This window comes from Gopherus evgoodei, chromosome 6 (genome assembly GCF_007399415.2).
Source record: "Gopherus evgoodei ecotype Sinaloan lineage chromosome 6, rGopEvg1_v1.p, whole genome shotgun sequence".
In the NCBI taxonomy this organism is placed as follows: domain Eukaryota; kingdom Metazoa; phylum Chordata; order Testudines; family Testudinidae; genus Gopherus; species Gopherus evgoodei.
Window position 1 is genome coordinate 133,984,036 of NC_044327.1, and position 25,194 is coordinate 134,009,229.

The 25,194-nt window shown below is 51.0% G+C and overlaps 1 protein-coding gene across 1 annotated transcript in view; it reads right to left on the minus strand.

Annotated features, from left to right (window-relative positions):
• LOC115653160 (talin-1-like) overlaps positions 1-24,899 on the minus strand; it is a 125,189-nt gene extending 100,290 nt beyond the window's left edge. The window contains exon 1 of the mRNA XM_030565986.1: positions 24,714-24,899. The gene's annotated coding sequence lies outside the window, so the exon portion shown is untranslated. The remainder of the gene's footprint in view (positions 1-24,713) is intronic.
• Between the last annotated feature and the right edge of the window lie 295 nt (positions 24,900-25,194).

Genomic DNA, 25,194 nt, shown 5'->3' on the forward strand with positions numbered 1-25,194 from the left:
CTCTGGGGCACCTGGCATTGGCCACTGTCAGACAGGATACTGGGCTGGATGGACCTTTTGTCTGACCCAGTATGGTCGCTCAGGGGGTGGAATATTCACACCCCAGAGTGACAAGTTTTGCCGACATAGGTGGTAGTGCAGACATAGCCTTAGAAAGATTCCTTCCCCCCCCCACCCCCCGCCCAACATCTAACCTAACTCTAAGGTTAATGAAGCTCTAAAAGAGGCTTCAAGGGAGGCTGTAGAGTCCCCATCACTGGAAGTTTTAAAGAGCAAGTCGGACAAACACCTATCAGCTTTGGTCTAGGTTTACGTGGTCTTGCCTCAGTGCAAGGAGGCTGGACCTCTCGAGGTCCCTTCCAGCCCTACATTTCTATAATTCTAGGAGGACTACTAAAAAACCAGAGGACAACGGGAAGAGCAACAGAAACAAATCCTGATTTGCTGGGCATGGGCATTACAGCAGCACCAATGATGTCCAGAACCCAGCCATTACTCTCTCAACTCTGCCAGCCTAAATGCCCCAGATCAATAATTCCCAGAACACCTCACACAGACACCCATACCACTTCTCCTGCATTCGTCTTCAACAATACAAGCTCACGAGCAGCTGAGGAGCGCAGATGAGGGGCCTGCTGGGGGTCTGTACATTATGTTCCTGGGGTTTTTAGTGGGAGGGACCACTCTGAGTACAGGTGGGTGGAGCCAGGCAGTGCCCACCCCTCCCACCGGAAGTCAGGGGGCAGGGCAGGAAGTATAAAGGGCGAACCCAGAGCTCAGTTGGCCGCCGGCAGCCAGAGACAGATGCCTCCTGCCTGCTCCCGAGCCGGGAGACCACAGAGAAGCACCATCCAGCTGAGGACTGGCCAGAGCTGTCAGAGCCACCAGCCAACCGAGCCACTGAGGAGTTGCTGGGACCGTCACTGGCTCCCTACCCTGAAGAAACACATGACCCCCGTGGATCAGGACACCCTGAAGGGAGGGGAGAAAGTGGCCCAGGACAGCCAACCCCCACCTAGCTGTGTTGCTGCCAGAAACCCGGTCATCATGTTGCAGCTGGACTCCCTGCTAACCCACTAGCAAAACAGTCTGCCACCGTTAGGGCCCTGGGCTGGGACCCGGTGGAGTTGGGTAGGTCCAGATCCCCCTACCTGCTGCCATCTCACCCCTGGGTGGAAGCCTCTCCACCTCAGGCCACAAGGCCTGCATTTGTCTGCCATCTACCTGAGCCAAGACATCAGGCAATAGACTGGTTACTGCTCTGCCCTGCCTCAGAGGTCAGAGAAATCCCCTCCTGAGCCCACAGACTGTTTGGTGCTGAGCCCTGCCAATGGCCTGAGCCATATGCCTTTGCAGCTCTGCCACGCCTAAGGGCCAGAGCCTTAAACTATCTATGGCTAATTCCCTGACCACGGGCAACGGTCACTGATGGAGTGAGGTGGAGGAGCCTCCCACCGAGCCAGAGAGGGAGGGCCTACTGCTAACCCATTACAGGTTGCATCGTACCACTGCCAGAGGCAGAAAAGACAACACCTGCCTGTAGCTGGGGCTCCTAAGGATCTCATCTCTCTGCACTGTCAATGTCTAGGCACCTGGAGCACGAGGGACTGATGCACAGAGACAAAGAACCAAGCAAGTGCAGCAGAGCGTGTGCTGCCAGCAGGGAACAGGCTTCCAGGGAAAGGAGGAGTGGCTATCCCCAAGAGCTCTGCAGGAGAAGGAGCAATACAATGTTTCTGCTCCCAGGCAAACAGGCCCAACAGCTCTGGGGCCAGAGAGCAGACAATTGGGAGAGCAAAGCACTAGTGAGGCAGATGATTCCTTCAGGGAGACACTGCATTTCACCACGACCAATGAAAATTGCTAACAGGTGATTTAAGCCCCTATTCCAGGCCTTCCTGGAGCTCACCAACATCCACTCCTTCAGGAGCCATCTCTATTCTGCCAAGACTGCCCAGAACTGACAAGCTTTGCAGGTGGTTATGCCATAAAAATTAATTAACTGTGACATTCCCCTCTGGTGTTATCTAGACTGGTGATCTGCTGCGCCACTCCAATCCCTGACTCTGGGAGCCAGCCTTACCCTGCTCTGCTGGGAGAACCCCTACTCCTGGGCTGCTCTCACACAGCCTCTGGCATATAAATCGCTCCCAGCTACTTGTAAGTGAATGACACTAGCCAACGACTCCAGTCCCAAACACAACACCGTTTTGCAGGGTGTGGTGGGCGCTGAAGCTTATGAGTTCATCAGTTTAACAAAGAAACTGATATGCACCAGGCTTGTTATCCCAAGGGGAGCCTCTGATACTTCAAACCAAATATACTGCTTCAGGTAGAACATACATATTAACTATAAAGACAGATTTTAAGTGGTTACAAGTCAAAGCATAACAAGTCGAATTTGGTCAAATGAAATAAAAGCAAAACACATTCTAAGCTGATCTTAACACTTTCAGTGCCCTTACTAACTTATATCCTTCTCACTACAGGCTGGCTGGTTGCCCTTCAGCCAGGTTCTGCCCTTTGTTCAGAGTTTCAGTCGCTTGGTGGGGATGTCTGTAGATGGAGGTGGAAGAGAGAGAGAGAGAGAATGGCAAATGTCTCCCTTTTATAATGTCCTTTCTTCCCTCTTGGCTTTGCCCCCCAGCCCTGTCGGTCAGGTGAGCATTGCCTCATCACAGTCCCAAACTGACCAAAGGAAGGGGGAGTGACTCCCTGGAGAGTCTAACAGATTCTTTTGTTGCTGCCTAGGCCAGCATCTTTTGTTCTTGTGAGGCACGGCTGGGTTTGTCCCATACCTGCCTTGATGAGGTGTGAACTGCCCCTCTGCTCTTGGAGAGTTTCTGTCTGGGCTTGCTTTAAGTCATGAGGACACATTTTCAGCCTCATGACTATATACACATGAAATTATAACCCATAACATTACTATATCATCACTGTTACAATGCTCAGTACATCGTGAGCCTTCCAAAGACACTGGACAGGACAAACTTTGCACTGGATACCACACAATCATTTTACAAGAATGAAGATGGGGCTGCTAGTGTGACACTCTGTACCTCAGGGGAACACCCAACATCTAAAACTTCAGCTGGATCAGATACATATATGCTTTTATGCTAAGATCATCACCTTCAGCACAGCACCACACAAGCAGTTAAGACATGACAGAACCACCACACCTGGAATCTATCTCTCCAGACAGACCTAAGCCAGCAGTCTCTCTACCACATCCTGCAAGTGAGGAAAGATTAAAATATTTAAAGTGTTAACTTGTAGCTTTGGCCCAAGATGGATGACTGAACATGAGACATGATGCAATGACGCACCCAGAGAGGGAAGGACTTTGATCAAACACAGCATGAGTTTTACACACCCAGGGATTCTACAGAGAGGCTCTACATCTACAAAATCAACCGAAGGAGCTTTCAGCAAGACTTGAGCAATTGTAGGTGGATGATGCTACCACACCACTACAATTTGCCACAGGAATCAGGCTTGCTCTAGCTAACAAAACTGGAACCATCCCAGGATAAATGGACATGTGCGGAGCCCTGAAGAGGGAGGAAAGACTGAAACCTGGTGGAAGGAACATAATCTTGAGCTCCTTCCTTCTCTCCTAGCACTTACTAAAATTGAAGTTCTAGAAATTAGAACCCCAATGTAACACTGTACCTCAAAAAAGCACCCTGGAACTCCCATATTCACCACTGGGCTAGGACTGATATGTTGGGTACAAAGTATACCTTGTGAGGTATCATTTGAGAAGTCATGATCTGCTGACCATTACTATCCTGTTGAATTGTGTGCTACCCTTCTCTCTGAAGTTATGAAGTGTTGCTATAAGTTTGGTACTGAAGTATGTAATACATGGGAAGTGCCCACAGCTAGCCTTTCAGTGGCAACAAAGGAGTAACTGACAAGGCAGATTTACATCAGCACCAGCCCACAGACATTGACGGCCCACCAAGAAGAATCCACTCTCCCAGATACTCCTCAATGAGATGATTCAGTTGGGGATTGGTCCTGCTTTGAGCAGGGGGTTGGACTAGATGACATCCTGAGGTCTCTCCCAACCCAAATCTTCTTTGATTCTATGACTGGGGGCTACCTAACCCACAGGTCACAGCAAGGGTCTTTCTAGCAGCTGGAGAGAAAGTATAAATGAGGATCGATGGCATCACCACAGGGCCTCTCTCCTCCCCCATCTTAACACCTGGAAGATGATTTGGAAGACAAAGACTGAAATGGGGAGATTGGTACCAGGGTGGGAAGGAAACTCTGCCTGTGTAATAAGAACTGTCAACTGCCTAGAACATCTAGTGGGGTGAGAAACTGCTTGATTCAAATCTTGCTCAGTCTGTAGAATTTAGACTCTGATTTTATTTACGTAACCAACTTTGAACTGTCCATACTTATAATCACTTAATCCTTCTGTAGTGAACTGGTTTTATATTTTACAGTAACTCCTTAATGTTGTAGTTATGTTCCTGAAAAATGCAACTTTAAGCAAAATGATGTTAAGCTAATCCAATTTCCCCATAGAAATTAATGTAAATGGGGAGGGTTAGGTTCCAGGGAAATTTTCTTCACCAGACAAAAGAATATTATACATACATAAACACACACAGTATAACTTTAAACAAACAATTTAATACTGTACACAGCAATGATGATTGTGAAGTTTGGTTGAGGTGGTGGAGTCAGAGGGTGGAACATTTCCCAGGGAATGCCTTACTGCTAAATGATGAACCAGCACTTGGCTGAGCCCTCAAGGGTTAACATGTTGTTGTTAATGTAGCCTCACACTCTACAAGGCAGCATGAATAGATGGAAGGAAGACAGCATGGCAGACAGAGGGACACACATCCTGTGTGGTGGAGAGACAGAGAGAGAGACACACACATTGCCCCTTTAAGTATGCTGACCCGGCTCTAAGTACATTGCCTTTTTAAGTAGATCTGCAAGTTGAGAGAGCAGCTGCTACCAGCAAGCTCCCTCAGTCCTGAGCCGTCGTGTCCCTCCCCCAGCCACACTCTGTGGAGATGTGGTACAGGAGCAGAGGGCAAGGAGTGGGCACCCTGACATTAGCACCCCTCTTCCCCTCCCCCTGCACAGCAAGCAGGAGGCTCCCAGGAGCAGCTCCAAGGCAGAGGGCTGGAGCAGCATAGGGCACTGGTGGGAGGGACAGCTGAACTGCCTCGCAATTGATAGTCTGCTGGGTGGCTGCTGCACAGGGAACTTAGGGGAGCTGATGTGGGGGCTGCCGGTCCACACTGGTGCCAAGCCCCCACCAGCTAGCAGCAACGGGCTACTCTTCCTGCAAGGAGTGGACAAAGCAGGCGGCTGCCAAACAACATTATAAGGGAGCTCTGCGCAACTTTAAACGAGCATGTCCTCTAATTGATCAGCCACGTAACAAAACTTTAACCGGGACGACTAAGTGAGGAGTTACTGTACCTAAAACAGGGTGGTTTTTGGCTGACGTGCTTAGAGAATCTCAGCTCAGGTTAAAAAGAGTGGTTGCACTTCCCTACCTTTCATTGGACTGTTTAACTAATTAGTGAGCTTGCACTGTCTTGAGCAGGGTAAGATGGTATATTTCTGCAGTTAGTTGCTGGTGCCTCTCTGTATAATTTATGACTGGCTTAGAGCGCACTGAGGCAACTTAGGTACAGTGACTAAAGTGAAATCCCTGCAAGTTGCATGGGCCGTTTTTAAAGACACCATAATAGAGGCCCAACTTCAATGTATACCCCAAATTAAGAAACACAGTAAAAGAACTAAAAAAGAGCCACCGCGGCTTAACAACCATGTAAAAGAAGCAGTGAGATAAAGAGACTTCCTTCAAAAAGTGGAAGTCAAATCCTACTGAGGCAAATAGAAAGGAGCACAAACACTGCCAGCTTTAGTGCAAGAGTGTAATAAGAAAAGCCAAAGAGGAGTCTGAAGAACGGCTAGCCAAAAACTCCAAAGGTAATAACAAAATGTTTTTTAAGTGCATCAGAAGCAGGAAGCCTGCTAAACAACCAGTGGGGCCCCTTGACAATCGAGATACAAAAGGAGCGCTTAAAGACGATAAAGTCATTGTGGAGAAACTAAATGGATTCTTTGCTTCAGTCTTCACGGCTGAGGATGTTAGGGAGATTCCCAAACCTGAACTGGCTTTTGCAGGTGATAAATCTGAGGAACTGTCACAGATTGAAGTGTCACTAGAGGAGGTTTTGGAATTAATTGATAAACTCAACATTAACAAGTCACCGGGACCTGATGGCATTCACCCAAGAGTTCTGAAAGAACTCAAATGTGAAGTTGAGGAACTATTAACTAAGGTTTGTAACCTGTCCTTTAAATCGGCTTCGATACCAATGACTGGAAGTTAGCTAATGTAACGCCAATATTTTAAAAGGGCTCTAGAGGTGATCCCGTCAATTACAGACAGGTAAGTCTAACATCGGTACTGGGCAAATTAGTCGAAACAATAGCTAAGAATAAAATTGTCAGACACATAGAAAAACAAACTGTTGAGCAATAGTCAATATGGTTTCGGTAAAAGGAAATCATGTCTTACTAATCTATTAGAGTTCTTTGAAGGGGTCAACAAACATGTGGACAAGGGGGATCCAGTGGACATAGTGTATTTAGATTTCCAGAAAGCCTTTGACAAGGTTCCTCACCAAAGGCTCTTACGTAAATTAAGCTGTCATGGGATAAAAGGGAAGGTCCTTTCATGGATTGAGAACTGGCTAAAAGACAGGGAACAAAGGGCAGGAATTAATGGTAAATTCTCAGAATGGAGAGGGCTAACTAGTGGTGTTCTCCACGGGTCATCCTAGGACCAATCCTATTCAATTTATTCATAAATGATCTGGAAAAAGGGGTAAACAGTGAGGTGGCAAAGTTTGCAGATAATACTAAACTACTCAAGATAGTTAAGACCAAAGCAGACTGTGAAGAACTTCAAAAAGATCTTACAAAACTAAGTGATTGGGCAACAAAATGGCAAATGAAATTTAATGTGGATAAATGTAAAGTAATGTACATTGGAAAAAATAACCCCAACTATCCATGCAATATGATGGGGGCTAATTTAGCCACGAGGAGTCAGGAAAAAGATCTTGGCATCATAGTGGATAGTTCTCTGAAGATGTCCACGCAGTGCGCAGAGGCAGTCAAAAAAGCAAACAGGATGTTAGGAATCATTAAAAAGGGGATAGAGAATAAGAATATATTATTGCCCTTATATAAATCCATGGTACGCCCATATCTCAAATACTGTGTACAGATGTGGTCTCCTCACCTCAAAAAAGATATTCTAGCACTAGAAAAGGTTCAGAAAAGGGAAACTAAAATGATTAGGGGGTTGGAGAGGGTCCCATATGAGGGAAGATTAAAGAGGCTAGGCCTCTTCAGCTTGGAAAAGAGGAGACTAAGGGGGGATATGATAGAGGTATATAAAATCATGAGTGATGTTGAGAAAGTGGATAAGGAAAAGTTATCTACTTATTCCCATAATACAAGAACTAGGGGTCACCAAATGAAATTAATAGGTAGCAGGTTTAAAACAAATAAAGGGAAGTTCTTCTTCACACAGCGCACAGTCAACTTGTGGAACTCCTTACCTGAGGAGGTTGTGAAGGCTGGGACTATAACAATGTTTAAAAGGGAACTGGATAAATTCATGGTGGCAAAGTCCATAAATGGCTATTAGCCAGGAAGGGTAAGGAATGGTGTCCCTAGCCTCTGTTCATCAGAGGATGGAGATGGATGGCAGGAGAGAGATCACTTGATCATTAGCTGTTAGCTTCACTCCCTCTGGGGCACCTGGCATTGGCCACTGTCGGTAGACAGATACTGGGCTAGATGGACCTTTGGTCTGACCCGATATGGCCGTTCTTATGTTCTTAGCTGGGTGGGGTCTCCATATGCTGCTTGTCATTGGCATAGCATTGCAAGACAGCCCAGGCTGGAGTGTTAAGGGGGCACAGCGTTCCCACAGCTCCAAGTTGTACCCTGGAGATCCCATCACATCCAGCCTATCTTTATGAAGCAACTGGTGTCACAGTTCATAGCCTCAAAATCATGGGAAATTGTAGAAGTCAAAGAACTCTGAATTTTGTCAATTTTTTAAAAGTCGTGATGGGTTTGGACAAAACTTTGTAATGGGCTAGGTGCTGAAAGAAAAAACATGGTAAAAGAGCAGATAAAAGCATGACAGAGGCCTAGCTAATTAGCAAACTGTTTGGGTTTTACTGACAAAACTGCAAGCTTTTCATTGGGGACAATGTGTGTAACTACTTCATGTCTGAGAAGTAACAATGCTTCTGAAGCGAATCACAAGTCATAGGACTTGTTTCCTCACATCAAACCTCTGTTTTTGAGAGTCTGAAGCCTATATTGCAACTGCTTCAAGGGGAAAGTGGCTGGGGGCCAGAGCGATGTTGCTGGCTCACAGGCCGCGCTGGGCTGGGAGGGGACACAGCAGCAGAGTTAAGGTTGTTTGAGGAGCACTAACTACAACTCTCTCATTGTCAGACATATGGGTGCAATTAAACATTTAGTGAATTTCTTATTCAAACTTCTTCTAATCTTTGGTTCTGGAATTTCTTCAATTTTGTCTTTGCAATGGAACGCGAAGTTTTGCAAAATGGCTAGTCACATAGTGAATATGAAGACTGCAGAACCCTGAAGTGTATGATATGAGCAAGGCCAATGAATGACTGGGTATAGTCTGCGTACCTCATAAAGGAAAAAGGCAGTGTTACCGAACTGCTGGCTACTTTGGGCACTGCCACTTCCACCTTCCCCAACTGACTGATTGGATGTTCTACTGCTGTTCAGTCTACTGTTCTTAGGTATCATCTTTTCAATTTGGAAAGCACCTAGAACATTTCAAGGCTTCTGGGAACAAAATGTGGAGGATATATTTTTAGGTGTCTCCTAAAGCAGACAAGGACACTGGGGTAGGGTTTGGATGAAAAAAATAAACTAACATTGTAAGTTGGATTGTTTGTCTTCAGGCACACCCAGCTCCATTGCACAATAAATGAATACAAACCATCAAGTCATTTATTTCACTATTTTAGTGTATTAACTCCCATGGAAGGCAAAATACCAGATTATCTTGTGAAAACCCTGAATTACTTGGAAAAGACACAGCTCTGGAACGTTCTTTCCCAACGCTTGTTTGGATGGGTGAAAAAAAGAGCACAAATGGCTAGAACTCTCTTTACAGGACGTTATCTGACAGACTGCACAGTTACAGACTAAATAGCTTGGCTCCCTTGTCTAATCAGAGCTTTTTATAAGCACAGCAGACACACTCAGTGAACATACACGTGGCTTGTAACTGCCAAGAACTCACACTCATCGGCAGAGCCACAATGTTGATAGCCTCTGTAGATAGAGTGGTAGAAGGTATACATACAATGAACACCTCCATTTTATGTGCATGGTACACCACGAGCAAAAAGACAAACTAACATAACAGCAAAAAAAATTGTAAGTACATCAGAAGCAAGAAGCCTGACAAAACGAATGGGGTCACTGGACAAGCGAGGCGTCCAAAGAGCACTCAAGGAAGACAAGGCCATTGCAGAGAAGCTGAATGAATTCTTTGAATCAGTCTCCACTGCAGAGCACGTGGGGGAGATTCCCACACCTGAGCCATTCCTTAGGTAACAAATCGGAGGCACTGTCCCAGTCTGGGTTGTCAGAGAATGTTTTCGTGTGCCTTTATGCTATACTACGCAGATTTCACAGGGGAGACCAGTGTTTCTCAAATTGGGGGTCCTGACCCAAAAGCTAGTTGCAAGGGGGGGGCAAGGACAAAAGGTTCTGGGGGCTGTTGTCAAGGTATTGCTACCCTTAGTTCTGTGCTGCCTTCAGAGCTGGGCGGCTGAGAGCAGTAGCTGTTGGCTGTCCTGCCAGCAGCAGCACAGAAGTTAAGGGTGGCAATACCATACCACGTCACTCTTGCTTCTGCGCTGCTTCCTTCAGAGCTGGACGGCCGGAGAGTGGCAGCTGCTGACCAGGGGCTCAGCTCTGCAGCCAGCAGCGCAGAAGGGTGGCAACACCATACCTTGCAACCGCTCCCACAAGACTCCTTTTTGGGTGAGGACTCCTATAATTACAACACCATGAAATTTCAGCTTTAAATAGCTGAAATCGTGAAATTTATTGTTTTTTAAATACTATGACCATGAAATTGACCAAAACAGACCATGAATTTGGTAGGGCCCTAATCATGGGGGAAGTTGTGTGCGTCTCTATATTGTTATAAACATACTTGGTGACAGGTATTTTGAAATAAATTACCAAAATAATTGAAACTAGTACAATTATATAGTGTTATTTTGACAAAAAATATGCAGAATTTTAAAATATTGTTCACAGAATTTTTAGTTTTTGGCGCAGAATTTTTAACGTTTTGGTGCAGAACGCCCCCAGGAGAAGTAGTTGGCTCCAATGGTTAGTCTCACTGTGCAAAAACTGTACCTTAGTTCTGTTGCATTCTCTTCTCATGTAGGGTGACCAGACAGCAAATGTGAAAAATCGGCACAGGGGGTGGAGGGGTAATAGGAGCCTATGTAAGAAAAAGCCCCAAATATCAGGACTGTGGCTATAAAATCGGGACATCTGGTCACCTTATTCCCACGCCAGGACTTGCAGAAGTTAAAAAATGTGGACATGCACTATTGAGTATGACCTCAAAACATTTCTATATGGTCGTCTCTGTTTTGCTAGCAAAGGCAGTGCTATGCATCAGCTCTCAGTGCACTGACTGACAGACACACATAGATAAGACGCGGACTTTGAGTTAACAGGACAAAGACATCAGTCACTTTCTCAAAGAGTGAAAAGCTATTTCTCTAAATCTCGTGTCTGAAAGTGACTGCCCCATAAACCCGCCCCAGAGATGAGGTGAGGAGGCATGGAGGAAGAAGGCAATATAACAGGGAGATGGAGACAACAGGACTTGCCCTCTGCATGGAGCAGACATTGCATATATTTTGTGCATTTGATACCTACGTCCAACACTGATGTGTGCCAACATCCATGGGACAGGGCTCAGCTGTGCACTAGCCATCCCCAAAGGGGTCTTGCAAGGGACTCTCCCAGGCTACCACCACCCTCTTCTCCCTCTGGGACAGTGCTCAGCCCTGGGGTCATATCCTCTTTGGACTCTTCCACGGACACTCAGATAGCCAGTGTCACTTCTGGTGTCATTACCAGTGCAGAAGTCCATACAACCTGTTTCCTGGCCCTGCCCCAGCACCCTGAGGCCAGACGCCCCAAGGCGTGGGCAGCCCTTAAAGGGGTTTATGGCAAGCAAGATGGCCAGAGGGAAGGTCAATGGCTACTTCGTATCAGAGGGGCAGCCGTATTAGTCTGGATCTGTAAAAGCAGCAAAGAATCCTGTGGCACCTTATAGACTAACAGATGTTTTGGAGCATGAGCTTTCGTGGGTGAATACCCACTTCGTCAGATGCTGAGGAAGTGGGTATTCACCCAGGAAAGCTCATGCTCCAAAATGTCTGTTAGTCTATAAGGTGCCACAGGATTCTTTGCTGCAATGGCTACTTCATTTACTTATCTCTCATTCAAAAGACAAATGAAAATGACAGAGCAGGTCCCCGGCTAATCTGTGCAAGGACCTGTTCCACTCTGACCTCCTTTGGCTGTAACACTCATCATGACTTAAACTGAGCTCTCTGAAGCAGGGATGGTCTCACTGTCTGTTCAGCGGCCAGCCCAGTGGGTCCCTGATCACAGCCGTGGGTGCTAGTCCACCACGACTAACCCTAAAAGAAGTAGTGCCTGTGTGAGGGTGTATACATGCACGCATTAGAAATGGGACTATCAAGACCTGTGCCTGTTGCCACCCTCAGCTGTCTCCCCCACTGCCTCCTTCAGAGTACACTCTCCAGGCCACAGACTGTGGGTATGGCTACATTTGGAATTTCAAAGTGAGTGTAGTCAGAGCGGCAGCGCTGGGAGAGAGCTCTCCCAGTGCTGCATGTAAACCACATCCCTTACGGGTGTAGCGTGCAGCGCTGGGAGCCGTGCTCCCAGCGCTGCTGCCCTGATTACACCGACGCTTTACAGACGCTGTATCTTGCAGCGCTCAGGGGGGTGTTTTTTTACACCCCAGTTGCAGCGCTGTAAAGTGTGAGTGTAGCCAAGCCCTTAATCTTTGTATGGTGTTCATCACCCTAGCCCCACTCCCAGCCGGGGCGTCTTAGTGCCCCACAGTACAAGCAGCCCAAATACATTCATGCCACACTCCCAGATCCCCTTCATTTGGGTGCCTGGCTATTTCCGAGCAGCACAAGTGACAGCTCAGAACAGCTTCTCCTGCCACCCCCATGTATCAGACCCCTCCCCCTCAGAGCGGCTTTGGGACTCACTGTAGGAGACATGCAGGGAGCCTGCGCTCTGCTGACAGGCTCACATTCCAGTGCCTGCTCCAAGCGTATTTGTGGCTGGAGTCAGAGATGTCAGGGAGATGGATAATCATAGGAGCTCTCTACAGAGGCAGCTTCCCAACTAGCTCTGAGGGTAGAGAACCCCCAGCAGCTGTGCTTCATGCTTCCTCCCAGCAGGCTGTACACACAGCCATGGGTCAGCATGCAGCTGGGGAGAAAAGCATCCCAAGAGTCCCTATGCAAAGGAGGGTGGGGAAGAGAGAGCAGAGCACAGGAGACCTTGAGAGTGGCCTGCAAGGGCTAAAGCATTCTGCTGAAGAGAGAAGTATAACTGGACAGGTGAGGCTGCTGAACAATCCTGTGTCTGTCAGTGCCCTGCTCTGTCTAGGGAAAGCGCAGGAAACCCAGAACACAGCGAGGCACAGGGGAGCGGGGTTCACAGGGCCTGTGTATGTGGCTGAAGCAGCATCTGCTGCCCATTGCTGGCAGGAACTAGCTAGCACCCAGTCAGAAGAGGGGCAGACCAGGACTTGGGTGTACTAGAGCCCCCCCAACTCAGAACAGCATGGTGGATCTCAGGAAGCACATGACAAAGGGATCCTCACTCCCTTCCAACACCAGGGCATCTAGGAGCTGCACTAGGCTCATGCTGCCCAGAGAAAATAAGAACGGCCGTACCAGGTCAGACCAAGGTCCATCCAGCCCAGTATCTGTCTGCCAAAAGCGGCCAATGCCAAGTGCCCCAGAGGGAGTGAACCTAACAGGTAATGATCAAATGATCTCGCTCCTGCCATCCATCTCCATCCTCTGACAAACAGAGGCTAGGAACACCATTCCTTACCCATCCTGACTAATAGCCATTAATGGACTTAACCTCCATGAATTTATCTAGCTCTCTTTTAAATCCTGTTATAGTCCTAGCTTTCACAACCTCCTCCACAGGTTGACTGTGCGCTGTGTGAAGAAGAACTTCCTTTTATTTGTTTTAAACCTGCTGCCCATTAATTTCATGTGGTGACCCCTAGTTCTTGTATTATGGGAATAAGTAAATAATTTTTCCTTATTCACTTTCTCCACATCACTCATGATTTTATATACCTCTATCATATTCCCCCTTAGTCTCCTCTTTTCCAAGCTGAAGAGTCCTAGCCTCTAATCTCTCCTCATATGGGACCCTCTCCAAACCCCTAATCATTGTAGTTGCCTTTTTCTGAACTTTTTTAGTGCCAGTATATCTTTTTTGAGATGAGGAGACCACGTCTGTACACAGTCTTCGAGATGCGGGCGTACCATGGATTTATATAAGGGCAATAAAATATTCTCCATCCTATTCTCCAACCCCCTCCCTTATTTTTTTAAAGCCAAAACACTAATAAGGCAGGCACAAAGCAGTGGTCAGTGCAAGTTGCAAACAAGCAGAGGGGTCTGCACCTCGCCTCACCACAGCCAGACTGAATCCCACAGGCCTGGCTCAGGCATTTCTATCACTTGGTCACTCCACCCTTCACCCATTAGCCATTGCTTAACTCTCAGGCCTGGTGTACACTAGGGGGGAAGGGGGAATCAATCTAAGTTCAGCTACGTTACTCACACAGCTGAAGTCGACGTACTTAGATCTACTCACTGCAGTGTCTTCACTAGGGTGAGTCGACTGCTGCCGCTCCCCCGTCGACTCCGCCTGCGCCTCTCACGGCGGAGTACAGGAGTTGATGGGAGCACACTCGGGGGTGGATTTATCACATCTAGACTAGACATGATAAATCGACCCCCCACTGGACCAGCCCCCGCCCGCCGAGTAGTACAGACATACCCTCAGAATCTGTTCAGCAAGCCTGGCAGCGGGCTGTGGGAGACAGAGCCCTGTGCATACCCTGGGCCAGGAGTCAGGCCAGCCAGGAAAGAAGCCTTCCCCCTACAGGCCATCACAATGAAGCTGTTAGCGGTAGCAGGTGTCACGGCTAACACTCCCCTGGCTAATGGGGCCCAGGTCTCAGCATGCTCCCTCCCCCAACAGGCTTGGCTACCTACCTGCCTCTCTCCAAGCTCCACCCTCACTCAGCACTTGGCCAGCTGGGCCCAACAGAGTGTTTCAAAGCACCCCTCCTCAGTCGCATCAGGCAGTAAGGGGTGCATCCTGCTGAAGGGGTCCTTCTACCCAGGACCCCACTCAGCCACTCTGGGGCAGCTGGAGAGGTGCCCTGCTGGGAAGGGGTGCCTTTGGCTCCAGGCAGATGCCACCCAGAGGCAGTGGCCTTACAGGGCCCATGCAGGTGCAAGGCAAAGCAGGAATGAAGCCCAGTGAGTGGCATCTGGAAGGGGAAGATGGAGTTCCCTAGGAGTTGGAGACTTCCCTACTCCCCCCACACCAAAAAATTAAATTATATCCTTAATGGCACTGGGAACAGAGGCAAAGGACCCATTCACCCCCAACTCCCTCCAGCCAACACACTATTTCTCAGCCCAAGATATATTCTACAAGCCACAGCTCCATCTGGTTCTATCTTCGACAAGTCTCTTGCTGGGAGCAGCCGCCAGTTCAGAGCTGTTACTCTAGAGCAGGGGTAGGCAATCTATGGCAAGCATGAAAAGGTGGCATATAAGCTGATTTTCAGTGGCACTCATGGTGCCCAGATCCTGGCCACCAGTCCAAGGGGCTCTGCATTTAATTTTAAATGAAGCGTCTTAAACATTTTTAAAACTTTACTTTACATACAATAGTTTAGTTATATATTATAGACTTATAGAAAGAGGCCCTCTAAAAATGTTAAAATGTATTACTGGCACACAAAAACTTAAATTAGAGTGAATAAATGAAGACTCAGCACACCACTTCTGAAAGGTTGCCGATTCCTGCTCTAGATTGAGATCTTGGGAGAGTGTCGCTGTTTTCATAATGTAATAAAAATACTGTAATGATAAATAATAATAAATAGTGTGTAAAAAGCATGTCATAAAAACAAATTTTATATTTCCAAGATCACTGCTTTTATAATTTATACTCAGGTACAGGAGAAAATCCCTGGAAATATTCATTTTTAAGAGGGGGTTCGCAAGACTTGATGTGTAGTGAAAGGGGTTCACAAGCAGTTAAAGTTGGGAACCACTTCTCTAGAGCAATCTGTTTTCCCTCTGCTATTGGAATCCTTTCTGTTTCCTCTCTCACCCTTCCAGGTTCCTCCAGCCCCTTTATCAGGAAACCAGCCGACTCACCAACATTAATGACTCTGAAAAAATGTTCCCTCCCCCTACTCCCTTCCCCAGCAAGGACAAGAAAGGGGGAGAGGAGACAAGGAGTAAACAATGACTGCTACCAAATATGGAATTAACAGACAGCGATGAAGCCATAGTCCAAGCATTTAAACATCCTGCTGGGCGGATTTAAAGGGCCAAGGAAACAGCCACTGGATAGGCAGCCAGGCCCCAGGGAGCTCACTGAGCAAGGCGTCATGGCAGGGGACAGAGAGGAGACAGCAGAGCGGAACTGGAAAGTCATGAGATGAATTACAGAAGGAACAGAGTCAAAAATGCCCTCTAAGTGCCCCACCCAGACATCCCATGGCAAGGTGGGGCAGGTTCCTGGGCTCTCCATGAGGCACTCTGCTCCTCACACCCAGGCAGGGACAGGCTTGTTCTTTAGAAGGATGCCCCCTCAACTGTCCATCAGTCTCTAAAAAAGGCCCATGGGAGCAGCCAGCACCGTCACAGGCTGTGGGTGCAGGACAGCTCACAGCCTTTTCGCCCTGTGACTGCAGCACAGGAACCAGCACTGCATTTCCCCTTTTTCTGGGTTACATTTGCATTCTGTCCGGGGTGACACCAGCTCTGGCCAGAGCACCTACTTCAGACCACAAGCGTGACAGACACACCCCAGCTGATGGGGGAGAACTGGAGTTACGTGCTCTCTCCTCTGGGCACAATCAGCCTTTTGTCCTGGGCTGTCAGAGCTCCAGCCAGCCCCACCGCCAGGCCAGTCCTGCGGCAACTCCAGTCCCCCCTTGCACGCCAAGACCAGGGAGGAGACATGGCTGCAGGGAAGGCCAGCCTGGCTCCCGCTGTGGAAGAATCCCAGCCCCTGACCCTGCACTGAGAGCCAGCCCCTGCCCCCTGGCCTCGGCAGGGCAGGAATCCAGCAAGTTTGGCTCTCCACAGCCAGAAATCCTGTCCTGTAGCTAGGCAAAGGGAAGGGAAGTTCTAATGTCCCCTCCTTCCCCCAGCTTCAAAGCAGAGGGGTGGGGGAGAAGACTGGCACTCAGGTAGCAGAGCCAGGGCACTGGAGCAGAGCCCAGAAATTGGGGTCCTACACCAGGCTCTGCTACGGACTCCTGGTGTGACCTTGGGCCAGTCACAAGGCTAGTACCTCACAAGCAGGAGAAGATGACTCTGCTGGTGCTAGCAAAATACCCACAAAGAATGGTGAGCGTCCTGCAGAATACCCAGATCACTTAGAGCGTTTAGATCATATTCAAAATGACCTGCTTCTGGCACCCTCCTCCCTGCAGCCACCTTCCCTCAAGCCCCCAGCCCTCCAAAGGCCCAAACAGAAACGCTGCCAGGCTGGGAAAGGGGCACTGACAGTGCTAGCTATAAATAACCCTCAAGGTGCCAGTGCACCATGCACAGGACAGAAGTGTGCCTCCTGCGGAGCTCGGCAGCTGTAATTGATTTGGAGTTGGCCCTGCTTTGAGCAGGGGGTGGGACGAGATGACCTCCTGAGGCGTCTTACACCCCTAATCCTATGATTCTATGAATTGGCTCCAAACAGCAGAGTATGTCAGACCCCAAGAAAAGCGAACACCAAGAGCAGCCTGAGCCCCAAACGGATGTCCCATTAGAGCAGCCCTGAAGGTAAGACAAGACCCTTCCCACCTGAGCCCCACCTCCCAGGTTCTCCTTGCTCTTCTCATCAGGCCAACTCCACTTACTAGGGAATGGGGGATCAAAGCCACAACAGACAACTGACTGCGTATTTATAACAGCTGCCATCTCCATCTGGGACCAAGAGCAACATGGACCTTTCTGCATCCTGCTTCCCCAAGATGGCATTTCTGAGCCAGAGGTGGGAGTCCAGGCTCTCCCTGCCCATGGCCCATGTGTGAGACCCCAGCCTCACCAGGATCAGAGCACCTAGGTGGTCTTCAACCAAAGGGTGAGACTCTTCACTTTCCACCACCACCTGAGGCTGCATCCATCCACGCGACGGGACCTGCCACACAGGATTAGACCTATGGCCAGCCTAGCACCAAGAGCGGTGGAGGGCTTCTGAGGAAGGCTGTCCCTCTGACATGCAGCTGTGTGCTACTTCCTCCTGACCCTGGGTTAGGCCAGCCTGCGCACCCATGTCGGATGTCACGCTGTATCCTGCTGAGTGCCCACACAGATGCTGCTATTGTTCTTTATGGAAATTAACCCTTCCCATCCCAGACACAGACCTGCTGCCACTGCCATCCCTGGATTTCACACTTGTGACTCTCAACTCATGGCACTAGCAAGATACCTGACCACCCTGGGAAGGCCCTTAGCCCAACAACAGGCCCTCTCCTCATCTTCAGCAGGCTTGGGGCTGAGCCTCTCTCTAGCAGCCGCGGAGGCTTCCCTAGTAACAGGCTGAATTTCTTCAGGTTTGTGCCATCAGCCTCCCTCCTCCCCACTCTTCTGGTTCCTGCTGCATTTCCACGAGGGAATGGGCACCACCAGCACGGGCCCACAAGTGCTGACTGTATGGGCTTGCGTAACAATGTGTAGCCAAGATGGGACTATCTAGGGAGCTCTGGACCCCCTGCATGTCAGAAGTAGGGGCAGGCTGCTCTCCTTGACAGTCCTGCAGAGGAAGGATAATAGCTTCTCAAGACTTTACCAGAGGGGAAGCAGCTGTCAAACATGCTCAGTGCAGCCCTCAGTCTCACAGGAGCAAGCAGGGCCTTTGTTCTGATCCCACAGCAGGGTAGATGTGAGCTCCAGACAGTCAGGTGGAGGTGACACTGAGGTGAACAGCAATGGGAGTCCCTTCATTCCAGCCCTTGTTTTGGTGGCTGATCTGTTAGGCTGAACCCCCTCCAAAACTAGGATCTCCATCCCCAAAGTGCAATTTTCAAAGTGCACATGGAATCCAGTTTCCATCTGGATATTTGTGCAAAGGGCTGAGTGGCTATTTGGAAAATGCACCAGGAAGCGCAGACATCCTTGAGTCCTGGCACAAGAGCCAAAGGTGCTTCTCCTGCTGGGGCTAGGAACCTCTAGAGATGCTTGGTGCCACGACAAGCTATAGCTATGGGCGGTGTTGGAAGCTCATCCTTCCCTCATCTCCATCACACTCAGGATCACTGTGCAAACCAGCTGAACAGAGCCTGCCTGGAAGATGTAAATAGTGATGCACCAAATCTCAGCAGCTGGGAATTAAACTAATTGCATGCACCCTCTCTGAACATGTGATCACTAAATTCAATTCAAATGGTGTACACTCTGGTGTGGCATGCTCCATCACAAACTCTCATGATGTTGACCAGGACTAACCAGTCAGCATAGTCACAATGAAGCCCTGAACTAGGGATTGCCTATGCTGCGATGGGAGGTATGAATGCAGCACATGTAGACACACGCAAACTGGCTTGAAGCTAGCTGCCCTGAATACTAACAGCAGTGAAGTTTCAGCAGCACGGAGTTCAGCGCAAGCCCACCCATGACCCTGGGTACTTACTCCAGTGGCTAGCTCACCCCGAAGTGCATGCTGGTATTAGTACTGGTGATACTGAGATGACAGCTAGCTCAGGTATGCCTACATGTGCTACAAAAGCACCTCCGATTGCAGCGTAGTCATTTCCTAAGTGACCATGCTGAACGTGCCTTGCCCTGGATAGCAGTCAGCTCACTCAATTTCACCAGTATGCAGTGATGCAGAGAGCCCCTCTCCCATTTCTGCACTAGCCCTGGTGCTAGGAATAGTGGGCATGCCCGTGTACACCAGCGTTTATCACCACACTGCCTGATGCTGCTTGGATTGGTAAAAACGCCTGTTATTCCCATTAGCGCTTACACTCCCACCAGTAGAGCTGTAACCCTGGTAGCTTCCCCGTAACTGCCAGTGCAGGATGCCTGAAATAGCACAGGGGGCCCCTGCAAGGCCAGCTTTACCGAGTGCCCTGAGGGAGCTGGGGAAGCAGATTGTGCCTAGGTGTGACAGCAGTTCTGGGGACTTTGAGCAGGGTGATAGCAGCTGGCTGACCACATCCATGTACAACAGAGAAGAGCAAATGTTTGCAAGTTTGCCTTTGCTATTCCAGCCAGCATCTTCCTGGGCAGGGGCTGGTTAGCGACAGATGGACATGTCTGCCCTGGCCCTCCCACATGGAAATAACATCCACCACTTTGACAACCTCAGGCCTTTCCTTTGAGATGCACATCACCTGGGCCCAGGGTCTGTCATTCACGGTATGATGTTGGATGTGATGGGATCTGAGTTACTGCAGAGAATTCTTTCCTGAGTGCTGGCTGGTGAGTCTTGCCCACATGCTCAGGGTTTAGCTGATCGCCATATTTGGGGTCAGGAAGGAATTTTCCTCTGGGGCAGATTGGCAGAGGCCCTGGAGGTTTTTTGCCTTCCTCTGCAGCATGGGGCACGGGTCGCTTGCTGGTGGATTCTCTGCAGCTTGAGGTCTTCAAAACACAATTTGAAGACTCCAGTAACTCGGACATAGGTTAGGGTTTGTTATAGAAGTGGATGGGTGAGGTTCTGTGGCCTGCTTTGTGCAGGAGGTCAGACTAGATGGTCATATTGGTCCCTTCTGACCCTAAAGTCTATGAGTAACTGTAATAAACTAGGGACCCTGTCAAATCCTGTGCAGCAAATCAAGGCTATAAGAGCACATTTGGGAGGCGTAACTGGCTCCTCAGTTTGGGGCACCAACCACCTTCCTTTCAGGAAGATTCCTACAGTTAAGTTTTATGTCTCAATTCATCACCAAACCCTCTCACCCCACCTCCACCGAAACAGCAGCGTGTAGAGGAGATGCTGTCCCTTGGGGGCTCTGTACAACAGGGACCCACCCCACAGTCTCTCCAGGGCAGTCTGGGTCCCTCCCCACTGCTCTTTGTGCAGAGATCAGTTTCCCTACCTCACCACTGAGAGAGCAGCCCCAGGGGCCCTGGGACATCTCCAGGGAGTCACCAGCTGATGCAGCCAAGGAAGCTGCCTTCAGCAAAGAAACTCTGTATCTCTCAGAAGCGTACTGCTGCCAAGAGAGGGTGTGGAGTCCCTATGGCGGAAGAAATCAGTGCCCAAGATGAGACACTTGCCAGCAGGGATGGATTCAGGATGAACTCGCTCCAGTACTAAAGCCCTACGGGAAGTGGGTGCCCCATTAAAGTCCCCACTCTGCAATCCCTGGCAGGAAGTGATGACAGTGCTCAGAAAGATACAGGTTCATTAGCTCAGTGACCCAATTTATCCATGCCAGCAGCAGGCCAGGCACGCCACAGGGAGGGGGAAACATGGCTGCAGACCAAACACTGCAGGCCATCCAGCCTGTCACCAGGAGATACCTGCAGGCGAGAGTTTTCCTAGGAGGTGTGGAGTAAACCCCAGTGGTTTTACAGCTCAGCATCTGGAATGTGCCCAGGAAGCCTTATCCAGTGCAGAGCTATGAACTCGGGGGAGGGAGCGAGGAACCTGGAGGAAAAGTCACAGGGCACGAGAATTACTAAAGATGGAAAGTGCCTAGCTCACCACAGCTGCCTGGCCCCGCTGCCCAATTAGATCATTCATGCACATCCATTAATCACATATTTAGCCAGAAACAGTTACATCACTCAAGTGCTCAGAACAACGACCAGCTGGGGCTGAGTCCAGGGATGAAGAGGCAGAGGTACCCCCAGAGCCAGCACATAACCCATTACCACCTTCGTAACCATGTTCCCACACCACTTCTCCTTACTCTACACCCCTCCCAGGAAAAAAGCCACTGCTCCCTCCCTGAGTACTCAAGGGTCGTTCAGAAATGATGCCCCCTAACAAGAAAAGGTGCAGAATTGGAGGGCAAAGTGACCCAGGCACTGTTTCCGAGATTGGCCCAGCTGAACCAGGCAACGCCCCTCCCCACAGCATGCATACACCCCCCACCCACACATGCTGGAGACCATCAGCAACCCACTGCACACATCATTAGAGTGGACCCGAAGTACCACACACCCAGGCCTCACCCCAGAGAGCTGCAGCAGCAGCTTCAACTCAGCCAGCAGGGGAACCGAGACAGAAAGGCAACCCAGTGTTCCCATCCAACAGATAAAAGCTGGGTCAGGACACAAATACATACACAGCATCCAGTATCCAGTTCTCAGCTAAATGCCCCAGAGAAGCAGGGGACAGTCATCTCCCCACATGCAATGGGCATTAATGTTAAGACATTCCTTGAGACACAGTGCCCCGCCACAACCTGCCCACACACTCTCCTACTGCCAGCAGCTCTGGGAAGGGTTCTGCACTTTGCATGCCAAAGTTAGTACGAGTTTCCCCAGAACTCTGCTCCCATTCCCCCCACACACACCCCAAAGGAGCCTCCCCTAAGCATCCACATTGTGCATGCTCATGCAAGCTGCAGGACTCCCTCTGAGGACAGCTATCACCTCCCAGGCCATTTCAGCTGCCCTATCCCCTCCTCTTCTGGCACCGCTGCAGCAGACAAACCTGTTCCACAAAACCCTGCCCTACAGGCATGGAATCAGCAGCATGAGGGAGACAGAAGTTGCGGGCAACACTTCCAGTAGAGCTGCCTTCACAAGCCTGTGCAGAAGCCTGTACAGGGAGGAGAGGGTAACTTCTGCTGCCCCCTGGACTGTGCTCCCAGAAGAGGGATGTGGGGCGGGGGGGAGTTGGGGAGAGGGGTGTTACTGAGCTCTAGCGGGAGCTGCAGACACATGAATGAGGCAGCCTCTGTGTTGCATTTCCTGGCAGGAGGCAGCAAGCCCCACCCCACCTCAGTGCACACAATCAGAGTTCAGCTCCTCATAGCCTCAGCTCCTCCAGCCTGAGTAACAGTCAGCAAAGCCTGACTCAGCCCAGCCCGGACAGCAGCAGAGCAGGAACCAGACAGGGAGGGGGAATAAACCCCAGTCCTCCTCCTACAGCTCAGGACAGAAGCCTTGGCCTTTCCCTGGACAGCAGATTCAGCAGTCTGGTAGGCCCCCCAGGAGCATGGCCCCTGCAAGAACCTGACACAGAAGGGACGCCCATAAACAGGGCTTTGGAGCTGTGCTCTGGCTCCAGGCCAGCTCCAGGCAAAAACCTGCAGCTCCACTGCTCCAGAGCTGCTCCGCGCTCCAGCTCTGCTCTGCTCCAAAGCCCTGCCACCAACCCAACACTGCCACTACTGCAGCCAGACAGAGAGGGACAGGCTGCACAATTGAGGGAAGCCAGCAACAAAGTTATTCCACAGGGCTAACAGATCCACGGAGACACCAACAAGGAAAGGTGTAAGAGCACAACCCCTTGCCCCAGGTGCAGTGAGTCCTAGCACGTTACAGCTGGACTCTATCTGGAAGCAGCTTTCAGATTCATCTCTGGCTAGAAGGGGACTGATCAGCTCAAAGCCCCCCTCCTCCTCACCACCAGCTCCTGACAGAAAGGAGCTGTACCCCCCTCCCCCCGCCAACTGGCTGCTCCAAGGGGACATCCCCACTACTCTGCTATTCCCCCAGCCTCCATTCCTGGGTCCCCCTCACTGCAGATACCACTATCACACTGCTGGTTGGGGAAGCCTGAGTGGCACAGCCAGAGCTATCAACTTACTCGCCAGCTGACCCCTGTCCATGGGAACCCAAAGAGCAGCCCTGAAACTGCCCTGGGCTTTGTTAATCTCACTCTGAGGCTGCCTGCTTGGGGAACCATCAGAGGCAGTCTCAGGCACCCAAGTGCATATGGAGACGGGCTAGAATGTGTATGTTGGGGGCGGGGGGGGGGTGTTAAATGAAAGCTCAGATTCTGCAGAAACTGAAGAGGCTTGAGATTTCAGCTTTTGCAAGTTTCCTACTAACCACTACATCCTGCAGCAAGGCCTGCTAATGCAAATGTTACTGTAATTAACAGATGGCAAGAGAACTGGACTCAGTCTGAGCAACTGAGCAGAGCCATCACTGAGGAAGGGCTGGGTTGAAACGCAGAGAAACTTCATGCTACAGCTGCCTGCTCATCCCACAGGGAGAAAGCAGCAAGCTATGGCTGAGAAGCTGAAACAGGAAGCAACAGCTTCAACTTCCAAGGAGTAATAAGTGCATACAGCGGGCGGCGGAGAGGAAGAGGCGGCATAGGAGCCCATCTCCACACTGGGGCCAGAGGCCCCTTTGCTCAGTGTTCAAGCAACTGTCAGAGTTTCGGGGGAAGTCCAGAAGCAGACATGACAGGCAGGGAGGATGGTATCTGCTGAAGGCATTTGTCCCACTGTGCTGTGTCAGTAAAACGAGCCAATCCCAGCCACCAGGCTGGGAAATTCGTTAGTGACACAGCCTGGCAGACAGGTAGTCTGGGAGCAACAGCAGGGAAAAGCAGCTTAGGGGTCAGCAGCAGGGTACCTCGCCTTCTCCCACAGCAGCTCCCGTCCTCTCCGCCCGCAAGTTACTGAGTCAGCTGGTCTCAGGGCTCGCAGTGTCACTGATTTATCATCCCCCTGCAACGCGTGTCGCCTGCGCTCTGCAAACCTCGCGTCGGGCACACACACCACCCGCGCCTGGCCTCCCCCCCACCCGCGCCTGGCCTCCCCCCCAACCAACCCACCCACCCCCCCACCCGCGCCTGGCCTCCCCCACAACCAACCCACCCACCCCCCCACCCGCGCCTGCCTCCCCCCCCACCCGCGCCTGGCCTCCCCCCAACCAACCCACCCCCCCCACCCGCGCCTGGCCTTCTCCCCAACCAACCCACCCACCCCCCACCCGCGCCTGGCCTCCCCCCCAACCCACCCACCCCCCCACCCGCGCCTGGCCTTCTCCCCAACCAACCCAACCACCCCCCACCCGCGCCTGGCCTCCCCCCCAACCAACCGACCCCCCCACCCGCGCCTGGCTTTCCCCCAACCAACCCACCCACCCGCGCCTGCCTCCCCCCAGCCAACCCCCCACCCCCCCCACCCGCGCCCTGGCCTCCCCTCAACCAACCCACCCACCCCCCCACCCGCGCCTGGCCTCCCCCCCACCCGCGCCTGGCCTCCCCCCAGACCAGCTTCCCTCTCGCCCCGCCTGGCCTCCCTCTCAGGCTGCCGCGCACCAGCCCCCGCCCCCGGGCCGGACCCCGCCCGGGCCTACCTGGGGCGCCAGCCGGGTCCCGCTGCGGCGCTGCTCCGGCCGAGACTCGCTGGGAGGGAAAGACGGAGCGACGCCCCCCGCCCTTGGCGAGACGCTCTGTGCTGACGCTCTGTGGTAGCGCCGCGCCGGCGCACTCGCACCGCCACGTCCCACCCCAGAGTGAGGCCAACCAGGCGCCATCTTGGTTGTGGGCAAGACCCCGCCCAGCAGGAGTGGGACCAGGCAGCGCCACAGACCCGCCCTCGCGGAGGCGACGGGGTCCTAGCGCCGGGTGCACCTAGGGCTGGACAGGACCCTGCAGGCAGGAGCCGCGGCGCCCCCATTGGTTGTGTCCCAAAAACCCTCAAGAGACCCCGCCCTACCCTCACCCCTTTCACCTCCCCCTGCCCACCCTGCCTCACCCACCCCACCCCACTCTGTTCCTCCCACCCCATCCCTGCCCTGCACAGCCTGCCCCCACCTCACCTAGCCCCACCCAGCC